Source organism: Petaurus breviceps, unplaced genomic scaffold (assembly GCF_028583685.1).
Source record: "Petaurus breviceps papuanus isolate PSGF00001 unplaced genomic scaffold, PetGlider_PUasm1.0 37, whole genome shotgun sequence".
Classification (NCBI taxonomy): Eukaryota; Metazoa; Chordata; class Mammalia; order Diprotodontia; family Petauridae; genus Petaurus; species Petaurus breviceps.
In genome coordinates this window covers 53,116,852-53,143,709 of record NW_027186296.1, presented here as the reverse complement: position 1 = coordinate 53,143,709, position 26,858 = coordinate 53,116,852, and positions in this window count along the sequence as shown.

Below are 26,858 nucleotides of genomic sequence, written 5' to 3'. Positions count from 1 at the left end.
CAAGTCACTTGACTCTGCCTCAGTTTCTTCATCTATAAAAATTAATTAGAGAGGAAAATGGCAAAGCACTCCAGTATCTTTGCCAAGAAAACCCAAAATGGGGTCACAAAGAGTCTGAAATGACTGAACAGCTTTTGTATGCTTACAAGGACAGCTTTTGTTTGACTGAAGAATCAGTTGTAGAAAGCTAACTAGATCTGCAGATTCACATTTTCTGGTGTCCTCCCTAGCAGTCAAAGAAAAGAACCAGACATGGAGATAGAATCCAACTCTCGTGGGGGAATCTGATATTCACCTTTTCTCTTGAAGTTCAATTTCACAGCAGGTGGTGATGTGTCCTTTAAGGACACATCATGTAAGAGTAAGAGAAGGTATTGGAGAGGGGAAGGAGGATCTGGTCAGGAAGCAGGAAGTGAAGAAATAAGCTGGTTAAACAAGTCCCAGAGGGAGAGGATATAAGTGGGGAGGTGATAGCTTGGTCTGGTTCCAAGGATGCACATACATCCTCCCCCCACACTCCCCTGCAACCATGGAGAAAGTTCTGGGGAAAAGGAGAGAGTCAAGAAGTCAACAAGTATTGATTAAGTGCTTTCTAATGTGCCAAGCACTCTACTTAGCTGAGGATACAAAGAAAGGTTTCCCTCTCAAGGAGAGCAGTTTGATTGGGGAATCAACATGCAAAGAATTGTGGACAAGCAAGATGTATACAGGAGACATTGGAGATAATCACAAAGAGAAGGAAGTACCATTAAGGAGGATCAGGAAAGGCTCCTTGTAAAGACTTAGATTTTAGCTAAGACTTGAAGGAAGCCAGGAAAGCCAGTGGGTGGAGAGGAGGAGGGAAAGAATTTTAGGAAGGGAAGAAAGCCAGTGAAAATAGACGCTCAGAAGATGGGAGTGTCTTGTGGGAGGAAGAACAAAGACACTACCAGCATCACTAGATTGTAGTATATATACATAGAGGGGAGTAAAGGATGTGAAGACTGGAGAGTTAGGAAAAGGCCACATTATAAGGAGCTTAAAAAAACAGACAGATGACTTTATATTTGTTCCTTGAACTAATAGCTGGAATTAACTAAATGGGATGGGGGTGGGGGCAGAAGAGCAGAGACATGGTCTGAGCTTTGATTCAGGAAGATCACTTTAACTGTTTAGGGGAAGATGGACTAGAATAAGAGAAACTTAAGACCAGCCTGCAGTCTATTTTGCAATAATCTAGGTGTGAGGCAATGAGAGGCTGAACTAAAATGTTGGCAATGTCCCAGGAGAGGAGAAGGTATATAGAAGAGATAGTGAGATAGTCAATTCAACAGAACATAGCTAGTGATTGGATATGGGAGGTGTGAGAGAGTGAGGAGTCAAGGAAGATACTTAGTTTTTGAAGGCCTTTCCACCTGAGAGAATGGTGATTGCCTAGACAGTAATAAAAATCTTAGGAAGAAGAGGGAATGTTAAAAGAATGTAATGTGAATACAGTTGTATTTAAGGTGTTTAACTTAAGATGTCTAAAGGACATCTACTTCAAGATGTCCAACAGGCAGAAGAGATCCAGAGGGTGACTTGCCTGGGGTCACAAAGCTAACAAATGTTAGAGTTGAATTCGAACCTATTTCTGTCTCCAAGTTCAGAATTCTATATATTTCATCATGTTTCTTGTCTTCTATTATCCACGAAGATGCCAAAAATTTTACAAATGGTATTCTTATTGTAAACTGTGTACTATGATATTTTATAGATGGAAAAACTGATATTGTTTAGTCATATTTATCTGAATGTTTTGCCATTTACTAACAAGTTACTGAACAGTCAGAATCAAATTGTGCATGGAAATAGGAAAAGAGTACTCTAACATTTCAATATGTTATTAATATCATCAATCAAAAATGAATACAGAATGTCAAAACTAAAAGACCTTATTTAGCATGCATTTATTTTTAACTTTGATGTGGACAAAGAAAATGCTGGGTAAAATCATTAGCAATTAGCTAATTCACTTGATTATAAAAATTATACAATGCCTCAGTTTCCTCATCAATAAAATGAGGGATGGGAGAGAGGAAAGGCTCTGTTGGCTTCTAAGATTGCTTCCATGTCTAACTCTATGTTCATCTAGTTCTATCTCTATCATTTTACAGATGAGGTAACTGAGGCACAGACAGGCTAAATGATTTACCTAAGATGGTGATGAGCAGAGGTAGGACCTGGGTCCCCTGACTCCAAATTCAGAGCATTTCTTTTTTAAATATGGTAGCTTTAAATTTGACTCTTCATTTATTCCTAATCTAAGACACATTGCTGGAAAATTTTGGAGGACAAAGCTTATTTCTGAATGAGATATATAAAAGGCAGTCACTGCTCACTAAGCCTTCTTAGAGGACATTTTTGAGCTTCTCGGGCTACTTGTCTGACAGACCAAGTTGATAATCAGCACTGCTGCACAGGCAAGCTGTATGTATGAGCCATGAGTAAAGAAGGATTGTTCATTCTGAATCCGATTGTCAGCTCAACTAATTTTCCCCATAATTTTAGAACCTCGATTACTGGCAAAGTTTGGGTGAGAAGTGTGTGTATGTGTGTGTGTTTGTGTCTGTGTCTGAGTGTGTCTCTCTGTGTGTCTGTGTGTTTATTTTAACTACTGGGATATCTTTGTAGTCTGTTTAGGACTAGTGCATTTCTCCTCTAAGACTCAATCTTGTCACTGAGAGATCATGATGCTTTTCTTGAAAAGCCATAGAGGTAGACCTAGTTTCATATCTGCTTATTTTATATTCCAAATTTCATTCAGAAGAATGATTTCTCTGCCTACCTCTCTTTGTTCCCTCACCCTCAGCTCTCTCCCCTTTACCCCCAAGGAACAGCGACCAGACTGTAATTGGCCTGTACTGACATCATAGCCAAGACTGAGACCACAACCTTTGCAGCCCAATGACCTGAGCAACATTCAATGAGGCAAAAGGGACATTCTTCCTGGCAAAGCCACTGAGCACTATTTAGGTTGTCACAGCTGCAATCAATCTCTCCCCATTTTAATGTCTTGCTCTCCAGCTAAAGGGGCAGCTAATAGTATTGGTATGGAACATTAGTACATTTGGTCACAAATTTATTAGTCTTACATTTGCATGCATTGATTTCTAACTTTGATGTTGATAAGAAAATGCTGCGTAAAATCATTAGCACATTAGCTAATTCACTTGATTAAAAAAAAATACAAGACAATCTCTGTCTAGCCTCAGTTTCCTCATCTGAAAAATGGGGAAGAGGAGTTGGGAGAGAGGTAAGGATTTCTTGGCCTCTAAGATCACTTCCAGGTCCAGCTCTATGATCCTATGAGCTCTCATGATTCAAGGAATTCTCAGTATATGAAAAGGTTAGGACTACCAGGTGTGGAAACTCCCTGTCTACAAATGGTGTTGCATTTTTCATTGACTAAGTAGACTTGAGAAAATGATCACTCTGTAGGCCACACAAGTTTCCAGGCTTCAAGCAGCCAACATAAGAAGTCATTTGAGGTTGCTTGTTTTCAGGAACAAGTACTGGTTTTCAGGGGCAGATTATCAGCCTGCATATTGAAGCTTTTTCTTTGGTGATAATAACTCTCTGATGGATTTTGCCCATAGACAGTAAGTGTCTTAGGATAAGCAATTCTGAAGGCAGTGTGAAGATATAATTGACTGCACACTGGGATCTGTAGTTCAACACAATGGTGCAATGAGAGCTCACAAAAAGGCCTAAAATATCCCATAAAAGAGGTGATTTCTTTGTCCTTTAAAAGCCATATAAAACTCAGGGGTTTAAAACTCAAATCCAGTCTCCCTCACTGAGTTTCTTGTGCAACAAACTTCCAACATCATTCTTCCATGTAATCTCCTCTGGTAGCCCTAATGGGAATAGGTGTATGACTCTCATATTGTAATGCTATTGAAAAAGTATCTGATGTTTACCATTAGTGTTTATGTTTAGGAAAGCAAAGATGACCATTCGCTATTGGCAAGCTAAAGAAATGTGGCCAAAGACAGCATGGTTGGAATTCTTTCTAAAAATGAAGAAAAATCAAAGGATATGCGTTACTCATCTACTAACAGCCTTTGCTGAAATGTAAAAGAAAGGTTATATAGGGTACACCATCCAAGGCAATGCTTATACTAGTATAGCTAAAAGTGTTCCCTTACCACGGCACCTTCAAAGGCTTTCATTGTAATCACCCTAGCGTTAATGACATCTTAATTCCTTGTCACTTTCCTCACAGATTACCACCAGAGGATCTTATTTATGTCAAATATGTGGCTGGCACATAGCCTTTTCAGGAATAAACTGAGACTAACAACTCAACATGCAAATGCTATTACATGCAAATAATATCACTGCAGTGCCATGTAAGCATTATCTACATAATTCCCAAACAGATAATTAGAAAGTGAAAAACCCAACCAATCAACAAGTCATAGTAGGCTGGGTTTTTGCTTGTTTGGTTTTTGTTTGTTTTGCAAGGAGAATATCTTTACATAATACTAAAATAAAACATATTTTTCCCTTGAACTGATTGAATCATCTAATTGTTTTGACACTATGTAATCCAGCTTCAGTTAAATCCGGTCTTGACAGAAGGTTTTACTTAAATAAATTTCTAATAAATCACCCCTTTGCCTCAAATCACTATATCTTATAATGTTCCAGGGATAGAAGGTTTAAATTGCCACTAAAAAGGAGCATAATAGCAAAATAGGAAGCAGGGAACACAAAGTAGTTCATCAGGTAAAGCAGAGGAATGGAAAAAGGGACATAAGATCAAGATGTCTGAATTAGGTGTATTGAACAAAATTGCTTGAGAGTGAAGAATTGTATGAATTTATCTTTCCTAAAAGAATTTCTCAGCAGATTACATAGTGAACCTTGAAGCAGACAGGTCATACTAGGTACCCCTCTCTAGGGGCAGAGGAAGATGTAGAACCTGAAAGAGTGACTAATGAATCTGTAAGTGTAGGGACTGAGCACCAAAGGAACTATAAGAACCCATGTGTGTATATTTATCTGGTATTTACTTCTGACTGGTAGACTCAGACATGCCTGGGGTCAGCTTATCCCAGACTGGTGCATTTGGAAGGTAACTTTGTTTACCTATTAGTAGGGAAAAAGATAACTCCCCAATATTTAGGGGCCACTTATGATCATTTCAGCTGGCTACTTCTTGCTTAGACCTCATGTGTGCTGTGGCATTTCTCAAATCAGGACAAAAGGGACCCAGATGGCCAAATCATCATCTGACATATGTACCTGCTACATCCTTCTTGTTCAGTCATTTTAGTCATGTCTAACTTTTTGTGACCCCACGTGGGATTTTTTTGGCAAAGTTCCTGGCGTGGTTTGCCATTTCCTTCTCCAGCTCATTTTATAGATGAGGAAACTGAGGACAAACAGGGTTAAGTTAATTGACCAAGCTTACACGGCTAGTAGCTGTCTGAGGCCGGATTTGATCTCACGTTTTCCTGACTCCAGGCCTGGTGCACTATCTATTGCTTCCCATAGGTAAGTCCTCTGTGAGTGAGGAGTTTCCTTCAACTCAGAACCCAATCCATACAGTCCTTATGACACTTGGAAAAGTCAGAAACAAAATCCCAGCCATTATTACCTAGCAATGTGCATGCGCAGCATGTTGTAGGTGATTTTAAAATGTCTAATAAATGAATGGATATCAAAAATAATACATATAGGAATAGCAATTGACTCTATGATTTCATTGTGATAGAGAGCTCTCTGAAGAAAGAAATTCCCTCTACCAAGGCAGGTCAGTATCTTCTCTACAAGTTAGAATCTGAAAGAGCTGCTCAAAACATACTTTTTTCAATTTATTCTTTTTCATGTTTTTTTTCTTTTGATCTGTTTTTCTTCCATAGCTGGGACTAATATGGACATATGTTTTACCTAATAGCACATGTATAACCTATATCCAATTACCTATCATTTTAGGAGGAGAGGAGGTGGAAGGGATAGAAGGAAGGGGGGAGAAAAATTTAGAACTCAAGATCTTGTAAAAATTAATGCTAAAAATCATCTTGACATGTAATCAAGAAAAAAGTAGTAAAAAATAACTTAGTCAAGGGTCATATAAAGGACAATAGAAAGACACATAGTAGGGGCCACCAGGTAGCATAGCGAGTAAGAGCACTGGCTCCAGTGTCGGGATGACCTGGGGATCAAATCCCAGGCTTAGACACTCAGCACCACACCCAGAAATAACTGGTGGTGTAACCTTGAGCAAGTTACTTAACCCCAATTGCTTAGGGGTGGCCAGGTGGCTCAGCGAGTGGGAGCACCGGCTCCAGTATCAGGATGACCTGGGGATCAAATCTGGGCTCTGATACTCAGTACCACACCCAGAAATGGCTGGCCGTGTAACCTTGAGCAAGTTACTTAACCCCGATTGCTTTAAAAAAAAAAAGAAAGACACATAGTAGACATAACTAGATTGTAACATCATCGATGGGAAAAAGTATAGGAAAAGCATCATGAAGGATATAATTGAAAATACATATGACCAAAAAAAAAAAAGGCAACTAGGTGGCACTAGGTAACACACTGAGCCTGGAATCAGGAAGACCCAAGTTCAAATCTGGCCTCAGACACTTACTAGCTGTGTGACCCTAGGCAAGTCACTTAACCCTATTTGCTTCAGTTTCTTATCTGTAAAATAAGCAAGAGAAGAAAATGTGAAACCACTCTGGTTATCTCTGCCAAGATAACCTCACTAGGGTAATGAAGAGTTGGACATGACTGAAAGACAACTACACACACACACACACACACACACACACACACACACACACACAGAGGACCAAAAAAAGAAGATGGGTTAGTCATGTGGAAAGAGTGTAAGATAATTGGTACACAGCCAGTATACTCCATGGGTACCCATGTAATTGTTAAGATATGCAAAATAGGATTTCTTTACTTTTCTGTGCGTGTCATGGACACTTTTGTACTCTGGTGAAGCGTATTGACACCTCAGAATAATGTTCTTAAATGCACAAAATGAAATACATAGGGCTTTTAAAAAGCAATCATATTGAAATATAGTTATCAATTTTTTTTTAAGTTCATAAAACCCTTGATCTACAGGAAGGCTCCTAGCATCTTGGGTCAACCTGTTGTAGAGTAATTACATGAAAAGACAAGAAACAGGGTGATAAAGTATAAATGTTTAGAATCTTAACTGCTAGAGAAAGTGCTCATAGTTATAAGACCACATATTGAGGCAGCTAGGTGGCACAGTAAATAGATCACTGGCCCTGGAGTCAGGAGGACACGAATTCAAATCCTGCCTCAGACACAACACAAAAAAACTATCTGTGTGACCTTGGGCAAGTCACTTAACCCCCATTGCCCTACCTTTCCCCTCCAAAAAGAAAAAAAGCAAAAGAACACATATCTATCAATATATTGAGGTAATAGTTGAGGGAGTTTACAATCCTTTAGTGTAGTCAAAGATATTCCAATATACACTATTACTTCCTTCCAGAGAATCAAATCAGGGCCAAGGATGATCATAGCCCTTTTAAAATATGGGAAAATAGAGACATTGGAATCCAAATGATATGGAAAGTTGACAAGATTACATTTAGCATTTCCCAAGTCAGGAAACTATCAACTGCTTCCCCTGATTGGTGGGGAGGACGGAGTGGAACAGAAAATAGTGAGACCCTTTAGAGTAGGGGAGAAGCTAAGCATCAGAATGAGCAAGTAGCCACAATATTTGTGAACAGTGAAAGCCACAGTGATATTTTAAACAGGAATTCTCATTTGTGCCAATGTCATTTACTTCATTAAGCATGTAACCATTTGAAAAACTATTATAACTGAGAAATTTTAAATTCTCTAAACCAGGAGACATCTAGAAGTTGAGCTGGTGAGATAAGAAAACTCATAGGTCTGTTCACAAAAGGCTACAAATCAGGATCCCAACCTGTACTACTGCAGCATTCTAATCAGCTGTCCAGTCTGCCTCAGCTCCTACCTTTAACTCTCTAGGTGAAAATATTCATTAAATTAATCTGAGCAAATGTTCACAAGAGTGTGCTCTGCCAGACACTCCCATCCATCCAGATAACCTCTTGTACAACTGTTCTGTCTTACATCGGAAATTCTAAACCAGAAGGCCACTTCATTCTATTCACTCTGCTTCTTGCCTGTGCCATCATTTGTGAGCAATAAACAGGTTAATTTAGCTCAATGATTTGAAGCCAAATTGGATCTTGAACATGCAGGAAATTGTTCAGATTACCACACAATTGGGAGCGATATTTATGTGCATGCGCTACACTGATATTTCATTTCTCTGGTGTAAACATAGACTATTTGAAGAGTACGAATAGAAATTTGGGCAGAATTTGAGTGTATGGCTGCCAAGGATTTAATGATGTATGCCTCTCCACAAAGGCAGTGCTTGAGGCCAGAGGAAAGAGATTAAGAGCATGCCTCCCATTCCCCTCTTTACAGAATCATAGAACTGGGACCTCAAAAGTCATCTGATCCAACCTTACCCAAAGCATCAATCCCATAGTACAATGGAAAGAATGCTTAATTTGGAATTAGAAGGGATGGGTTCAAATCCAACTCTGCCACCTATGATGACCCAGGTGACCTCTATAAGGTCACTTATTGGGCCTCAGTTTCTTGTCTGTAAAATAAGGAATTTGGAACCTATGGCCTCAAGACCATATGTGGCCCTCCAGGTCTTCAAAGGGCTGCACTTGAGGACCAAAAGGGCCACATGTGGTCTTGAGACCACAGGTTCCCTACCCCTGGATTAGATGATGTCTACTGTCCTCCCCATCTCTCCACCTTTAACCCTCTGATTCCTCCATATCTCTTCTGTGAAGGCAATTGCCCTTTTCTTTCCTGTTCCCTTCCAACTTCTCTTCCTCCTCAAAAGACCAGAAGCTTGACCTCTTGAAGGAACATAGGTGGCAACTAGGTGGTGAAAACACAGCCATGGGTGAGAACAATCAAAAGAGAATGTAGAACAAAGGGCCTTCTTTGGCCCTTGGGGAACTTGAGCTTGCTGATTTATCCTGGGAATCTCTCAGCCCCAGAAATAACAACAGTGAAAAAATAACGACACATTAGTGAGGGGGTTCCAGAAGGAGGAAGAACCACTCTGGAGAGGAGTTCCTGGGCCCTGTAGAGGATATAGAAGGAATTACACTTCAGTTGCTTTACCCTTACAGGGACAGCTAGAAGATTCATCTTCCTGATTTCAAATCTAGCCTTAGACACTTACTAGCTATGGGACCTTGGACAAGTCACTTAGCCCCATTTGCCTCAGTTTCCTCAACTATAAAAATGAGCTGGAGAAGGAGATGGAAAACCACTCCCCTATCTTTGCCAAGAAAACCCCAAATGTGATCATGGAGAATTGGACATGACTGAAACACAATAGAACCACCATAGGAGTGACCTTAAATTAAAGAAATTAAAAACAGTTTCTTTATACTAGAATTTTAGGTTCTGAAATGTCTGAGTTTGGGAGAGCAGTTGGGGGGAAAATTCCTATAATATTTTGACCAGCACAGTAAGAGCAGGAATATGGATGCTGCCTGCTTTAATCAAATTTATTTGCATGCCAATCAAAGAGGGGCCCTCTAGCCTCCACAGCGTTCCTATGGGAGAGTCATCAAAATAAGTTTGGGGGGCACAGGATCATAAACAGGGATATAACAAAAATTAAAAGGAATTTCCTAACTCAAATTCAGACAGTTGTCTAGCCAATCAGCTTCACTAGGACTAGACAAAGGGCAGCCTATTAGATTGTGAGCTGCTTGAGGGCCTCTTTTTATATCCCCAACACTTAGCATAATGCCTGGCACATAGGTTCTTAATAGTTCTTATTGACTGTCAAAAGAAGGGAAAATGTTAACCTGGGACATTCTGCTGACTTGGAGGGGCTCCTGGCCAAGAAGTTAAATTTTCTTTCTGTTAGTCATATCCAACTTTTCATGATCCCTCTGGACCAAGTGTCCATGAGGTTTTCTTGGCAAAGATACTAGAGTGGTTTGCCACTTCCTTCTCAAGTTTTCTGCAAGCCCAGGATAAGTGATTAACTCAGGGTCACACAACTACTAAGGGTTAGAGGTCAAATTTGAACTATGGGTCTTTCTGATTCTAGGCAAAGCTCTAACCATTGTGCCACCTAGCTGCCTCAAGGATTTAAATAGATCAACTAATCAGTCAAAGAACATTTCTTAAATACTTACTTTGCTAAGGGAATGGTGGTAGGCACTAGAAATACAAATATGGGGGAATAAATGAACCAGTCCTTAACCTCAAGAAACTTACATTCTATTTAAATGAATGAACGAACAATAAATTTTTACTAAGCACTTACTAAGATTGCCAAATACTGTACTAAGATCCAAAGATACAAATGCAAAAGCAAAACACTTCCTGCCCTCAAGGAGTTTATATTCCAATAGGGAGCAAGATAACATAAATAAAGGGAGTGGTAGTCCAAGGCAAGGCTTTGGTTTGGGAAGTCACTGGGATGTTAAGTGAGGCTTTAAGGGAGTCAATGCCAGCAGGCCATAGTTGTTTTACCTTATTTATTGTTCTTAGAGCTAGGGGAAGAAAGTAGAAAGGGGGCTTGTGTGGTGATGGAGGGGGATACTAAACATGCAGTGACAAAGAAGCAAAAATTCTATTTTTTGAAAATTCATTTAAGGAGCCAGTGAGATGTCAGGTAAAAATATCCTGCAGGGAATGGATTCTAGCATTTAGCACAGTGCATAGAACAGGTATTTAGAAAGTTTTTATTGATTGATTGAGATGTAGGTTTGTAGTCTGGGAGAGAATTTGGACCTAGAGACAAATTCAAACATCATCTACTTAGAGGTGACAGTTAAAGCTAGGAGGGAAAAAAAATGTGTTTGCCAAGGGACAGTGCCATTAAGCACTTTCCTATGTGCCCAGCACTGTGTTAAGAAGGTTTGGGGAATAGAGAGGTACAAGACAAATACTCTCCATTTATTTTTAAATCTACCTAATAGCTCAAAAAATTGAGGGTTAATCTTACCTTACTCTTTAATCCACACCCCCACACTTAATACAGGTCCTCACCTAACAACACATTCTGCCTCAAAACTTGGGATGTTTTGTTTTTTTGCTTTTTTTTGGAGGGCAATTGGGGTTAAGCGACTTGCCCAAGGTCACACAGCTAGCTTTTGTATTAAGTGTGTGAGGCCGGATTTGAACTCAGGTCCTCCTGACTCCAGGGCCAGCGCTCTATTCACTGCTCCACCTACCTGTCCCCTGTGGTGTTTTGTTTGTTGGTTTTTTTAATAATTTAGAGCCTTTTAAGAGAACCACTAACTTTTTGTCTGATTTTACCTGCAACTCTCAAGGTAAAAAGTATTCAGTCAATTCATCAGTGCAAATGTTCACAAGAGACACTGCTTTCTAATTTTGGTGGAATAATTCCTTAATTGAGCCTTTTCAGCCATGGCATTTCTTTGTGTCATAAACCAGAATGGATTTCAATGCTTCTCTTCTGCAACATTGAAACTACTCTCTAATCTAACAGGAGTAACACTGAAGTCAGTCTATCGAGCCCTAGATCCTATATGAATCAATGGATTAAAGACATCTATGCTTGCATAATCAAATTATGATCAGATAACACAAACACTGGCCTAAACTCCCAACCAAATTTCAAATAGAAACCTAATGGTGTGCAGCCTCAGAACAATGAACATTAAGTCAGAGTGGGTGCTTTTGTTGGGGATTTGGAATCTGGATCAACTCAATCTGTAATTACTATTGGGTGGTAACACAGTCCTTTGGAAGAGGGAATTGGAGAGGGAGAATAATTTGTGACATGGTACATTAGTCACTGGAGGGGCAGCATGACTTAATGGATAGAAAGGGAGCCTTGGAGTCAGGAAAATCTGGGTTTAAACCTTGCCTCTGATACTTACTGTGACCATGGACTCATTACTTAAGGTCTCAGTGCCCCAGACAGCTCTCTTAAGGCTATAAATTACAGATGAGTTGCCAACCTATATCAGTCCCTGTATCAGAAGGAGTTTTTGCAGTGGAGGTTCCCCACTCCAATGAAAACCTAGCTCCATACCAAATTAAAAAAAAAAACAACTAAGATAATACACCATGAAGTGCTATGAAAGTATTGCCTAGTTTACTAATAGCAATACAGAAAGCAGCTCTAAAATTCCACTGGGACCTATCTGAATATGCCCAGGCTCCAGCTGGAAGTCTGTCTCATTAACTGCTTATATTTTATCCACTTAACACAACCCCATAATTTAGTAGGACACATAGTATATTAAGACAAAATTCCAGTGTACAGTGTAGGGAGATTTCTCAACCCAGAGGTCCTAAGATCCACACAGAGAGCAATTCCTACCCACTTTGGTCCTTTGACTACAAGTCAGTAATTCAGAAGGCAAGGCTAGAAGATGAAAAGTGAAATTACCATCAGTTGATGGGCAGTTTGCAGGAGGATAGGAACACCAAAGAAAAGGAAGATAGACATGTTTTACACACTTTTAAGGTGACATGACTGGCAGTAAGAGGAGCCAATATGGTGAGGATGTTAAACCACTTTCCCCAAACTCACAGCATACAGGTTGTTTTTTTTTTTTAATATACTCCACAACAACCCAAGTACAGAGTTTGAATCCTAGGCTGCCAAGGGTCCTGTTGCCTTTTAAGAAAACAGATGTCCAACAGAAGATATGTTTCTTTTCATGTCTTTTCTTCCCCTATGTCAGTTAGGTGGTATAGCGGATAGACCTCTAGACCTGGAGTCAGGAAGTCCTTAGTTCAAATCTAGCCTCAGACACTTCCTAGCTTCACAATCCCAGAAGAGTCATTCAATTTCTATTTTCCTCAACTGTAAAATAGGGATAATAATAGCACCTCCCTCACAGGGTAATTGTGAGAATAAAATGAGATAATACTTGCAAAGTGCTTAGTACAACACCTAAATACCATAATAGGTACTTAATAAATGCTTGTTTCCTTTCCTTCTCTTTTCCCCTTTCTACTTCTCCCCCCCCAAAATATGTGCATATATATGTACACATAAATATGTATGTTATATACTTTTTTCTTGCCTAGGACACAAATAATTACCATATAACTCAAAAATAATCCAGCCAAATTATTTTATCTTTTCCATCAATGCTAATCAGAAAGAGAAAAACTCACAAATTTTTTATATTTAGAATTCTATCATATTTCTTTTTTTAAGTTTTATTGGTATACCTTGCTTTTACTTTACAAACATTTCCATATCGCCCCTTCAGTACTCCATGAGAGATCTCTTGTAGCAAAATAAAACAATTAAGCAAATATTTCTTAAGGTACATAATCTTAAGAACAACTCAGTTCAAATACCATGGAAGACTACAAGGTATTTCCAGACAAGGGAATTCATAAGAGTTTGAGCAAAACACATTCTGTCATCTTGCCAACTGGTCTTCATACCTCTTCTTTTCTTACTCATTGCCCTATGTCTGCCTTTACTTAACATATTTCTCTCCTCTTTTCCCACATGTTAAGAGACATAGGGAATGAAAAAAAGGGTGGAGGAAAAGAAGGAAAAACAATTTTTTTTCTTTCAAAACAAAACAAAAAACATCCCACATATTTATGACTATTTTGCTCCTCCTACAATGCCTCAATTATTGAGATATGTAGGTAACACCGAGTTCTTGGAAAACCAAGTTCAAGCTTTAGAAGATCCTATTAATCTGAAAAGTCTTTTAGCAATTGAACTGTTTGTCTCTAACATAGTTGATGAACAGGTAATGAATTTTTTTTTTTACTACATACAGCAAACCATAAGCATTTAGTAAGGGTGGTAAACTGTGCCAGAGAAGGGAGTACCCACACTAGTGAAATCATCAAGCATTCAAAATAGCAAAGTATTTTAATAGATTACTGTTAGTAATATACACACTGACCTCTGCCTGGTGAAAATCACAAGATAGCATCAGGCTATTTTCAATGCCTCAGTATCAAAACAAGTTAATAGTGATATTAAAACATGACTCTTTTCATCAGGTAGATAACTACAGTGCAGCATCTTTTGCATTCTAGCAGACAACTCAAAGTTGCCAACTGGTTAGCTAAACATCTTGAGGCCAGCAGATTTATGATTGTCTGAAGGTACAGGAAAACATTCCATATGTTTCATACATATTTTACAGATGGGAGCTAGAAAGTCAAAGAGATAGGGGAAGGAAACTTAACAGAATTAAGACAAAATAATAGTTGAGCAGCTTAATAGATGCATCTCAATGGAACACATGCCCATTTGATGACCTCAAAGAAAACATATCATGGCAGGAGAAACTCAAAGTGAAATTTTGCTCCTGGATAATTACAATCTTTATTCTTTGATTCGGAGGCAATTTTGATTGATGTTATGAATAAGAAAGTATTGACTAAGGGGCAGCAAGGTAGTACAGTAGATAGAGCACCAGTCCTGGAGTCAGGAGGACCTGAGTTCAAATTCGGGCTCCGAAATCTATTATCTGTATGACCCTGGGCAAATCAACCCCAACTGCCTCCCAAAAAAAGTATTGACTGAATTGAAAGAGAGATTAGTGAGAAAAATAGGAAATTATCAAGTATGAATTATATGACATATAGCCAAGTGATCAAAAACCCATAGGAAAATCATTTCTTTAGACATGGAATGCTCATGACTGTCCTTCTGTACCTAGTCAATTTGGGGTTCTACCAGCAGTGAACAAGAAGTGCCTCTCAAGCTCTGCCTGTGAGCCATCACCAAAACAAGGGCCCTGATTCCTACGCATATATTCATTTGAACTGCAGTGACAGGCTCATTTAGAAACAAATTAGGGGTTAACTAAGAAGTGCATGACGGAGTCAAAATCAAGTTTCCCTTTTCCCCTCACTGTCTGTTAGAATTAGAAAGTGTCTGTGAGCAGTGTGTGTCAAGAATATGAACGTGAGATGTCATTTCTGCTGCCTCTAATTGAAGTCAGGATAAATGAAGTGGAAAGGCAGCGTCTAATCCAATCAAAACATGAAAAAGGTATTTTGACATGTAAATTACAAACTTCCTGTGTATTTTGTCTCCCCAATTACACCCTCCCCTGTCATGTTTTTTTAAATTATATCTTAATCTCTCAGTCTCCTAATAATTATGTCATCATTCTTGGGCCCTGAACACTGTGTAATGGTATTTTATAGGATATGCCATTCATTATTAGCTAAACTCACTCTCTGTCCCCAGTGATACTATTTCTCACAGTGTTCAAATATGCATTGTGTCATTTCCCTCTTTGTAAATGTTATAGCAGTTCTCCTCTCTGCTTCTTGATTAAATGGGAGAGAGTTTGGGAAGCACTTTCGGGCAGTTTATCTGACTCATCATTATTTTATGAGAAATACTCAACACAAATTGTCATCATATTCAATTCTCTAGTCATTGTGGTTCATCAGTATAGTGCAACCATCACTATTTTTATTGCTTCTCTTAAAAAAGGTATTATTGGCCCTGAAGATAAACTAGAAAGTAGACTGTATGACATGGCAAAAAGTCAACTCAATTTAATAAATATTTATATGGTGCCAGCTATTAACCAATCAATCAAGAAACATTTACTATGTCTATGTTCTAGGCACTATATTAAGTGCTGGGAATACAAAAAGGGGCAAAAGACAGACTCTGCCTTCAAGGAGTTTACAATCTAATGTGGGAGATAACAAGCAAACAAATATATATGAAGTGAGACATTTTACCAGATACTATGTAAAGATAAATAAGACATAGATTTCTGCCATTTTAATACTCTGTCCTCTCTTATACACAGTGTATTCTACTTTTGTTTGTATTTAAGGACCTTATAGGACCTTAAGGACCTTAAAATTGAGCAGAGGAGTCAAGCTGTATACAGAAAAATAAAGGAGCGGAGCCAAAATGGCGAAGTAGAAAGAGGATTTCCATGGGGCTTGCTACCACCTCCTCCAATACATGTAAAAAATGACAATAAACAAACTTTACATCTACAAAACTCACAAAGTGACAGAGAGAAACTAACCTCCCACTGAAGACAGCCTGGCAGACTAGCAAGAAGGGTCCAGCGCATCACTCTGGGATCTGAGCCCAGCCCCACGTGAGTCCAAAGTTTTACCCTCAGGGTGGCCTGACCAGCCTCAGCTACAGGGACTTCGGGAGAGTGGATCACCAACAGCTGTGGCTATTTCAAAAATTATCGATCCATAAATGCCAAAGACAAAGTGAGAGGTCAATGGACTTTGGGAACAGAGAGTCGGGAATGCAGTATGGCCTCTGCCCCCGAGGTGAGAAGTGGCTGAGATGCTGTGCAGCCATGTTGCTGCTTCAGAACTCCTGGCCTGCAGATTGTAGGGGGACCAAGAGACCAGTCTGAGGGGTATTTGCTCTTGCTTTAACTTGCTTGGATCTGGATCTCTGTCCTGGGTGGAGTCCTGGGGTGCCAGAGTCAGTGGAGGCTTCTGAGAGGGCACCCAACTAATAGCTCAAGCAGCTGTTAAAATTCCAGTGATTTGGGACAAAGCTCTCCTCTCTGAAAGCAGAGTTCTACTGTGGCAAAAAGCTCAAGAGACAAGTGGTTGAGTGGCAACATGAGCAAGCAAAGGAAGCAAAACAAACACAGCAATCTGACATTACACTCCTATTTTGGGGACAAAAAGGATCAAGGCATGGAGCAGGAGGAAGACAATGAAGTCAGAACTCCTGCACCAAAAACTTCCAAGAAAAATATGAATTGATTATAGGCCATAGAGGAGCTTAAGAAGGATCTTGAAAACCAAATAAGAGAAGTAGAGGGAAAATTGGGAAGAGAAATGAGAATGATGCAAGAAAATCATGAAAAGCAAGTTAATAACCTGACTGAAGACAATAACACCTTAAAAAATAGACTAACTCAAATGGCAAAAGAGGCTCAAAAAGCCAAAGAGGAGAAGAATGCCTTAAAGAGTCAAATTTGCCAGGTGCAAAAAGAATCTCAAAAGCTCACTGAAGAGAATAATTCCTTCAGAATTAGATTGGAGCAAATGGAAGCTAGAGAGTTTATGAGAAATCAAGATACTATTAAACAGATCCAAACAAATGAAAAAATAGAAGGCAATGTAAAATATCTAATTAGAAAAACCACTGACCTAGAACATAGATCCAGGAGAGATAATTTAAAAATTATTGGACTACCTGAAAGCCATGATCAAAAAAAGAACTTAGAAATCATCCTTCAAGAAATTCTCAAGGAAAATTGCCCTGATGTTTTAGAATCAGAGGACAAAATATAGGTTGAAAGAATCCACCAATCACTTCCTGAAAAAGATCCCCAAAAGAAAACTTCTAGGAATATTGTAGCCAGGTTCCAGAGTTCCCAGATCAAGGAGAAAATACTACAAGCAGCCAGGAAGAAACAATTTGAATGTTGTGTAAACACAATCAGGATAACACAGGATCTGGCAGCTTCTACAATGAGGGATTGAAGGGCTTGGAATATGATATCCAGAGGTCAAAGGACCTGGGATTAAAACCAAGAATCACCTACCCTACAAAACTGAGTATCATGTTTCAGGGGAAAATATGGTCATTCAGTGGAATAGAGGAATTTCAAGCATTCTTGCTGAAAAAAAACAGAGTTGAATAGAAAATTTGACATTCAGATTCAAGAAGCAAGAGAAGCATGGGAAGGTAAACAGGGAAAAGAAATCATAAGGAACTTATCAAAGTTGAACTATTTATATTCCTACATGGAAAAATTATCATTGTAACTTAAGAAATTTTTCTCAGTATGAGAACAGTTGAAGAGAATATAAATGTGTGTGTGTGTGTGTGTGTATACACACATACAAATGTATGGCTATATAGAAGGGTATATGGGAGTATGAATGTGAGTGTGTGTGTGTGTGTATATATATGTACAGGTATACATAGACAGAGGGCATAGGACCAATTGAATAGGAAAGGATGATACTTAAAAGGTGAAATTGAGAGGTGAGAGAGGAATATAATGAGAGGAGATGGAGAGAGACAGAATGGGGTAAATTATCTCATATACAAGAGGCAAGGGAAAACTTACAATGGAGGGGAAGTACAGGGAATGAGTCAACCTTACTCTCATTGAATTTGGTTTAGGGAGGGAATGACATATACACTAAATAGGCCATTCACCCTACAGGAGAGTAGGGGGGAAAGGGATGATGGAGGGGAGGGCAGGTTGGGGGGGAGGGAAGTTAGAAGCACACACTTATGAAAAGGGACAAGGTCAAAGAAGAGAATAGAACAAGTGGGGGGCGGGATAGGATGGAGGGAAATATAGTCAGTCTTTCATAATATATCCACTGTGAAAAGGTTTTGCATAGCTATACATGTACAACCTATATTGAATTGTTTATCTTTCCTGTAAGGGTGGGTGAGGAAGGGAGGAAGGGAAAGAATCTGGAATTCAAAGTTTTAAAATCAAATGTTTCAAATACATATATATATTATTTTTTTCGTGCAACTGGGAAATAAGATATACAGTACTGGGACACAGAGATCCATCCTGCCCTACTGGAAAGTTGGAGGGGGGATGGGGAAGGATATAGGAAAGAGCAGATTGGGGGAGGAGATATTTAGTGGGATTGCTGTTTTAGGGTGGTAGGTAGGGGAAAGTTGGGGAGGAAATTTGTAACTCAAAATCTCGTGGAAATGAATGATGTAAACTAAAAATAAACATAAAATTTAATTCAAGAAAGAAAGAAAAAGAAAAATACAATGAAAATTAGGATACACTTTGTTTTTAAGTGAAAACAAAGTACTAAAAGAGATCAGAGATGGAAAGAATTTCTGAGTAGAGGAACAGAAAAGGCTACATGGAAACGGTAGCATTTGACCTAGGATAAGTAGGATTTCAACAAGTGTGAATGTGTTAGGGGCATTCTAGGCATGGGGGCTGCCATGAGCAATATCCCAAGGCTTGGTAAATGATGAGGTTCAGTTGGAGAATAATTATGATAATAATAACAACTGATATTTACATAATGCCTTAAGGTTTGCAAATTTTACATGTACTCTTCCATTTGAGCTTTTCAATAACATAATTTGAGCTGTATGTTAACAATAACATATATGGTCACATAAGTAAATTTATATTGTGCCTTAAGGTTTATGATGCATATAACATATATTTTATTCTTCATTTTACAGATCAGGAAACTGATGGTAAGAAAAGCCAAATGATTTATCAAGTATCAGAGGCAGGATTCAAATCCAGGTCCCTCTGATACCAAAATCCAGCATTCTATCTATTAAACCAAGTAGTCTATTTTTATTTATTTGTTTGTTTGCTGGAGTAGGTAGAGAAAGAAAGAGAGTTGAAAGGTAGTAGTGACAAATAAGACTATAAAGAAAGGAAGCAATCAGACTGTAGAGAGTTTTGAATGCCAGGCTAAGAAGTATGGACTTGGGTGGGTAATTGGGAGGCATTGATTGTTTCTGAGCGAGAAATGACATAATCAGGAATATTAATTTGGCCAGTGGTATGGAGGAGTTTCTGAACTGAGAAATGACATAATCAGGAATATTAATATGGTCAGTGTTATGGAGGAGATGGATTAAAAGGAAAAAAATGGCATGTGGGAAGACTAGTTAGGATAATATAGCAATAGATCAGAGGAGAGGTAATGACAGACTTAATCAAGGTAGTAGAAATTGGAATGCAATGAAGGGGACAGCTATGGAAGATGTCACAGAGAGTATCTATAGTACTTGGCATCTGATTAGGTATGGTGAATAAGAAAGAAAAGGAATTTAAAATGAGATGGAAACAGAAGAACAGAACAGAAGAACATCTTCGTACCTAGATACAGAAAGGGTTAACAGACTGATCTTGGTTTGTGTCCCATTCTTACTTGCAAAGTGATTTGTCCAGTTAAATCTGACAATAAACTAACTTACTAGTTTGCCAACCCCCCATGTCTGCCTCTGTGATTCCCTATGTTGTTAGTACTCTCTCCCTTCTGAAGGAAAATTCTTGGAATTTCACAAGGTCCTTGAATGAGGCAACTGTTTTGTTTTTATGTTGGTATCCTCAACATGCACCATCATTTTTTGTACATAGTAGGCATTTAATAAAAGTTTGTTGGATTGAATGGGGGGAGAGTATAGTTTAGTGGAAAGAACAAAGGGCAGGGAATCAGGAAAACTTAAATTACAGTTCTCAATGTGCTGCTAATTTGCTGTATGTTTTCAGGCAAGTCAACTTACCAAACTGATTTTCAGTTTCTTCATCTGTGAGAAGAAAAGGTCGGGTTACATAAATCCATGACCCTGGGGTTCCAAGACCAAGAAAAGCTGCCACCAAGAGAAATGGGTTTGGGAGTTAAAAAGTGTTAAATATGTTAAACTTGGTATACTGGAAGGTTACTGAGGTAGTATTGTCCAATAGATATTTGAAAATGTGTATTTATAGTTCTGAAAAGAGGCTAGCAGTGGAAATATTGATATATAACTTGTCAACATAGAGGTGATCACTGAAGTCATAACAATAGATGGAATCACTATCTCAGAAAAAAGAAAACAATCAAAGAGATCCTTGGTAAAAACCTGTATTTAGGGGGAGGAAGAGGTGAGAGGAATCATTCATTGAAGATGAGATCAGAATGGAATAGGAGATTATCAAGTATGGAGGAGTTACCTATATGAAATGAGTGAAAGCAATAAAATAGAATGAGAACTGAGAAAAGTTAACTAAATTTTTAATTAGGAAGTCATCAGTAATATTTTGGGGAGTAAATTCAGCAACATTAAGGAAATGATGATAAGTGGCAAAGAGGAGACACTGAGGAAATAGGGGAAACAAGGATAAACTTTTTTAGAAATTTGTCAGTAACGGCAAGAGAACTATGGGATGGTAATTCAATTGTATAACAGGTTTAAGGGAAGATTTTTTTTTCTTAATAGGTGAGACCTGAATATATTTACAAGCAGAGAGAAAGAAACTCATGGAGAAAGAAAGATTGATGATGTAAAAGAAAAGGAAATATTTTATGTGGGAGGCCCTGAGGAAGGCATAAAAGGAATGCCTTCCAACCAAAGACACAGGGGATATCAAAGAATCACAAAATCTCAGAATCTGAACGGACTTCAGAAAATTTTTAGTCCCATTCATACATGAAAAAGAGAACACTTTGTACATAGTAACAGCCACATTGTTCGATGACTGACTTTAGCAGACTTAGTTCTTCTCAAAAATGCAAGGACCTAAAACAACTCCAAAAGACTCAATAGAAAATGCTATCCACATCCAGAGAAAGAACTCTGGAGTCTGAATGCAGATGGAAGCATACTATTTGCCCTCCTTTTCTTTTGTCATTTTGTTTCTTCTCTCTCATGAAACTTTAGTTCTAACTCTTCTTTACATCAGCACTAATGTGAAAATGTTTAATATGAAAAATATATAAGTAGAGCCTATATAAGATTGCATGCTATTTTGAGGAGGGGGGAGGAGAGGGAGAAAGAAAAAAATTAAAAGTCAAAATTTTATGGAAGTAAATGTTGAAAACTAAAAGTGAATGAATTAATTATTAAAAGAAAAAGAAAACATTTTTGTACTTTTCCTTCCTTATCAATCAACTGGAGGGAGAAAGGAAAGAGGTGACATCTATCCCATGTCCACCATCATGGGTCCATAAATTCATGGAGTCTCTGTTTCTTTTATATATATATATATATACACACACATATATATATATACATATATATATACACACACATATATATACATATATATATTCTGATCTTAAGTGAATGAACATTCTGAAAGTAGAGTAACATAGACAATCAGTGAGATCAGAGGATCCATTAAAACCTAGAGAAGTCCAACTGACAACTAGAATTGGTAACAGTAATTAGATGAATCTAATGAGGAATCAGCATGGCCACCAGAACTTATCTTGTTTTGTCCTGAACCCTGCACAGTCACAATAGATGACACCCTCCTCTCAGGAAACTATTTCACTAGTCTTGAAATTTGATAAAATCCACCTTGGTACTCACAACTAATGTGGATACCCTCTGCTGCTCTGATGAGAGATTAGAGCCATGGACTCTTCAACCTCTGTTCAAGAAGGTGAGCCATCTCCTTGATATCCCTTCATTTTGAACCTAGCTGCACTCATTTTGAACTTAGTCTTCTCCACCATGCCCCAGTGCCAGGTACCTTCCCTCCCTCCTTCCCTTCCCCTTCTGCTTTCCAGCTTTCTTTTGTGTGTTGCTTTCACTCTTGTAGATTGTAAGTTCCTTAAGGGCAGATATTTTCTTTCTTTTTTTATATTTGTATCCCCAGTACTTAGCACGATACCTAGAACATAGTGGGCACTTCACAAATATTTATATAAAGGAGTTTACCATGAGTTGTTTGATTCTAAGCTGGGCTTGAAGTTGGGATGTATAGGCAATCTGGAACAGTCTCTGGTTCACTTCTAGATCTCCATGAATCAGAAGACTTCTAGAGACTCATATGTCCAAAATAAAATTCATTATATTCCCCTGCCTTCCACAAGTCAACCTTATATCCCTGTTATTGTCAAGGACACCACTATCTTTCCAATTAACCACATTCATAACCATGGCATTATTCTCAAATTCTCACTTCCTCTCACCCTACTCAGAATCATGGGGTCATGGATCTAGAGCTACAGGGAACCCTGAAGGTCCATTGAGGATAATTCCCATACCCCTTTTAAAGATCACTAAGGTCCTCAGGACTTGACCAGAGTCACAAAGCTATTGTCTGAGGTAGATTTCAAGCCCAAGTCTTCCTGCTTCCAAGTCCATCATTCTACTTATATCATTTCTTTCTCTATGACACCACTTACATCTGTCTCCTCTCTAGTCACATAAGAAGAGCTCTAGTTCAGGTCATCATCACCTCTCACCTACAGTACAAGTCTTCTAATTGGTCTCTCTGATTTCAATTATCTCCCCTCTTGGAATCAGTCCTCCTCACAGCTGCCAGTGATTTTCCTAAATCATAGGTTGGATTATATCGCTCCCCTACTCAATATATCCCAATGGCTCCCTATTACTGATCAAATTAAATTCTTCTATTTGACACTTAAAACCCTTAACAGCCTGGCCTTGCCCTACTTTTCCGGTCTCATTAGACATCGTTTCCTTCCTGTATGCTATGGTCTATACAAATTGGTCATCTTTCTATTCCTTACATGTGGTGCTCTATCTTCCATCTTCTTTTGCATTGGCTGTTCTCTTTGAATAGAACGCACTCCTTCCTCCCTTCCACCTCTTAGAATTCTGAGTTTCCTTCAATATTCAATTCAAGTGCCACTTTTTACATGTGGTTTTTCCAAAGGTTTCTTTTCAAGCCCTTCTTCCCAAATTACCTTGGATTATATACTTAGATATCCTTATATCCATAATTTATCTTTCTCTATCATCTATCCATCCATAGGTACAAATTGGCTCCTGCTACATCCTCCTTGATAAGTCATAAGCTCTTCAAAGACAGCGAATATTTCACTTTTTTCCTTTGAATTGTCAGTACTTAGTAGAGTGCTTGACAATTGTAGGTGCTTGATAAATGCTTGTTTGCTAACTTGTTAATTAATTTATCAGTGTCAGGATTAATAGTGAAAAAGACCTTTGATAGTAAGGACTTTTCAAATTCAAAATGTGTTCCCAAATGCTGCCTGAGTGCAAACCAGCCATTGAGAAAAAAAAATAAATATTACATAATTCTAGGATAATGGTTTCTCCTACACAAAATTTTGAGTAAACCTGAGCTTTGACATTATTTTCTTTTAAAATATTACTTATAGGGGCAGCAAGGTAGCACAGTGAATAGAGCACCAGCCCTGGAGTCAGGAGGACCTGAGTTCAAATCCGGCCTCAGACACTTAACACACACAAAAAAAAATAGCTGTGTGACCTTGGGCAAGTCACTTAACCCCAATTGCCCTACAAAAAGCTAAAATAAAATAAAATATTACTTATATTCAATATTGCAGGGAGGTTTTGAACACCAGCAGACATTTTGCAGCTTGTTACACTTGTCTAACCACTGTCTTCATTATTAAAAGTGGACACACATGGGGATAGGTTGAACTGACTATCCACTAGGAAAGGGATTTATGTCAAGAAAATATAACTAATAAGAAGCCTGTCCTCTCACTGCTGCTATTTTTAGAACCATGAACATGAAAGTGGAAACAAAAATTTTGTTATTTCAGAAGGAAAACGCCAGTGACCTTCCCTGTTGCATCTTAACATGGATTTTTGGTCAGAATCAACATAAAACAATGTGAGTAATAATAGTTTTCCTTCCCTTATAGTGATGGCTAGAGAACAACATGTGAAAAATTATTTAAACTCTTTGAAAACAAAGCACTCTCCATGAAAACAGAACTCTCCTCTACCCACAACCACAGGCAGGCTTTTCAAATATTGTCAACCTCAAGAATAAATACTTATTGGAAATATGTTGCACCCACTAAAATATTATGATTCTACAATACAGCATTGATGAGGCTCTAAGTGTTTGCATACTCAAGGTCAACATCAAAACACAAATACCCAATGTTTTTCTTTAGGGTTTAAGTTTTATTTATTTTGAAATTATGAAATTTCAAGGTTTAGGGGTTTTGGGTTGTTCTTAAAATGAACTTGTGTGGAAAACCAGGATGAATTAAATGAATGATAAAGGAGCATAATACAAAATTGGGAATAAAGTTTAGAAGATGCAAAGTCATACTTCTGGCACTGTAATGACAAGCACAGAAGTAGTTCACACCATGTTTCAGCTATTGAATTAATACCTTGTTTCAGTTAAGAAACAGAACTTGTGAACTCCACAACTTGTGAACTCCTGGGAAGGAGCTAATGACTATATAAGGACAGAGACAGGGCTAGAGACAGCAGGAGCTGAAAAGAGAACTCTGGTGGTAGCAGAGTCAAGGAGAATACTTGTGACATCCCAGCACTCTGTTTGTCTCCTCTGTCTGTGTTGATGTTTCTTTGTGATGCTTTGTACAGAAGCCCTGGGACCTTACTGCAAGCCCTGAAAGAGGATTTTCTGGTTGTATGTTCACAGAAGTCCTGGAGGAGGGTTTTGGAGGTCCTGGGACTTTACTGATGATTTGTGCTTACCTCTTGGACCTTGTTGGTGGGTCTGAGTTGATTTCACAGGCAGATAGTGAATTGATTGATGGTGGTGCCAGCAATATGTGTGAATATTATTGTGGCTCTGTTAAGCTTTGTCGTCCCAGAAACAGGAACTGTGAAGGACTTGAAGTGGACTAGACACTGTGAACTTCAATATGGAACAGGAACTGGATGAAGAACTGGACAAGGAGCTAGACAAGAAACTGGGAGCTGCCTGCCTTTGAACCCAGGTGACAGTTGGAGCTGGGACCATGGAAAAGGGAACCCCGGAAGCTGAGAGCCAGCCTTGAGTTAAGCTGAAAGAAGACTTTACCTGGATACTGTGTATTGACTGAGAATATTATGATTTACTGTGACCTAGGGGTGGATGACCTGTGTATTTTCCACTACCCCTTTAGAGGTTACTGAGTAGTGAGTGATGACTGAGTAGTGATTGATGGTTTTATAGTGACTGATGACTGAATATTGACTCATTTGTAACTTAGTGTGCCCCATGAGGGGAGAACTTTGACTATTGCATTTTGTGACCCTTAAGGAGGCCTCCTTAAGGATGATTGAATGATTGAGTTATTAAATCATATACTTGTTGAAAACTATTGTGACCACTTTGGTGAAAACTATGTGGCCATTTTAGTGATAAGTCATTGTGAATGCTGTTCCTTGATTCTCTGTGAATGTTTTGCTCTGATTTGTTATTGAACAGGGTGTTCACTGTGTTATGTAATCAGAACATTGAAAGCTGTTCACAGCAGCAGTCCTCTGGAAAGCTGCTCATGCATGGCTTCACAGGCACAAACTGGCTGGTGACATGGGGCAACCACTTCTCTCTCAGCATTGGAGGCAATTTTCTGAGATGGTCACTTGCAGAGCAGTAGCCTTTTTTTCCTTCAGGATGTGGAGGGGGAATTCATTCTGACTCTCCAACATCCCTGAAAACACTTGTTATGGTTTTTGTTTAAGGTGGTAAAAAAAAAAAAAAAGAAGCAGAAAGGAGGAAGAGATCATGTGAAAGGGAAAGAAAAATGGCAAGTACAGGAATAAAGATAAAGATATAGGAGAAAAGCAATTCCTAAATACTTTTAGCTAAACATACACACATATATGCTAAATAAATGTACATGTGCTATTTATTTAGCTAAACATATATAACATCTATAACACTTGAATATATATGTAAAAATTAAAAATAAAATGAAATAGTTTGTAAAATACTTACTATAGTGTCTATACATAGTAAACCCTATATACATGTTAGTGTATATATGTATATGCATGTATACATACATATAAAACACATTACATATACATACATGTATGTGTGGTAGTCAGGGAAGACAATTTCAACTTGCACAGCCCACATCAGGTATTTTGAGTGGATGCCCAGAACAGTAGGTTGTTATATACTTTTCGATAGCAAAATTAATATTGATATTAATATCAATCCCTGAGAAGAGGATGGGAAAAGATAGGGGAAGTGCTAAGCAAATATCAAAACCCTGTCTAATTATTTTTGTAGTTAGAATGTGTCAAAATTTTGTCCTGATCTTAAATTCTTATTTACAAATTTTGGTGAGGGGGAAGTGAGATAGAGAAATGGGGGGAGATGGAGAAGGAAGGAGAGAGAGAGAGAGAGAGAGAGAGAGAGAGAGAGAGAGAGAGAGAG